This window comes from Penaeus monodon, chromosome 27 (assembly GCF_015228065.2).
Source record: "Penaeus monodon isolate SGIC_2016 chromosome 27, NSTDA_Pmon_1, whole genome shotgun sequence".
In the NCBI taxonomy this organism is placed as follows: domain Eukaryota; kingdom Metazoa; phylum Arthropoda; class Malacostraca; order Decapoda; family Penaeidae; genus Penaeus; species Penaeus monodon.
In genome coordinates this window covers 2,385,609-2,386,038 of record NC_051412.1, presented here as the reverse complement: position 1 = coordinate 2,386,038, position 430 = coordinate 2,385,609, and the positions used below count along the sequence as shown (strand labels likewise).

Sequence of the window (430 nt, the reverse complement as noted above, 5' to 3'; positions counted from 1 at the left end):
TCCACAAAAATCTACTTCAGTGAACACACTGCGTTCATAAAACAGGGATTTATAAAAGGGGGATTAACGAAAGGGGAATTTACAAGAGGGGATTAACGAAAGGGTAATTTACGAGGGGATTAACGAAAGGGGGATTTACAAGAGGGGGATTAAGAAAAGGGCGGTTTAATAGCGATGAGATTTATAGAAGTGGGAGATTAATTTTTTTTAAGTGGATTAAGGGAAGAGGGATTAATATAAAAAAGTGGATTAAGGGAAGGGGATTAATAAAAAGGGTTTATGGAAATAAAAGAGGGATTTGCGCTTCGGAGGATATTTGTGGAGGATTTTTCCGTGTTGACTCTGATGGCTGAGGAAAGGGGGGGGGGGGCTCTGTGGCTGGCATCAGACGAACGCCCTACGAGATGCCCCTACGAGATATCCGTCTGTT

At 42.3% G+C, this 430-nt stretch overlaps 1 protein-coding gene across 1 annotated transcript in view; it reads right to left on the bottom strand.

Moving 5' to 3' along the window:
• Nucleotides 1-430, bottom strand: part of LOC119590534 (protein Skeletor, isoforms B/C-like) — a gene marked incomplete at its 5' end in the record, with an annotated part of 50,087 nt that overhangs the window by 13,585 nt on the left and 36,072 nt on the right.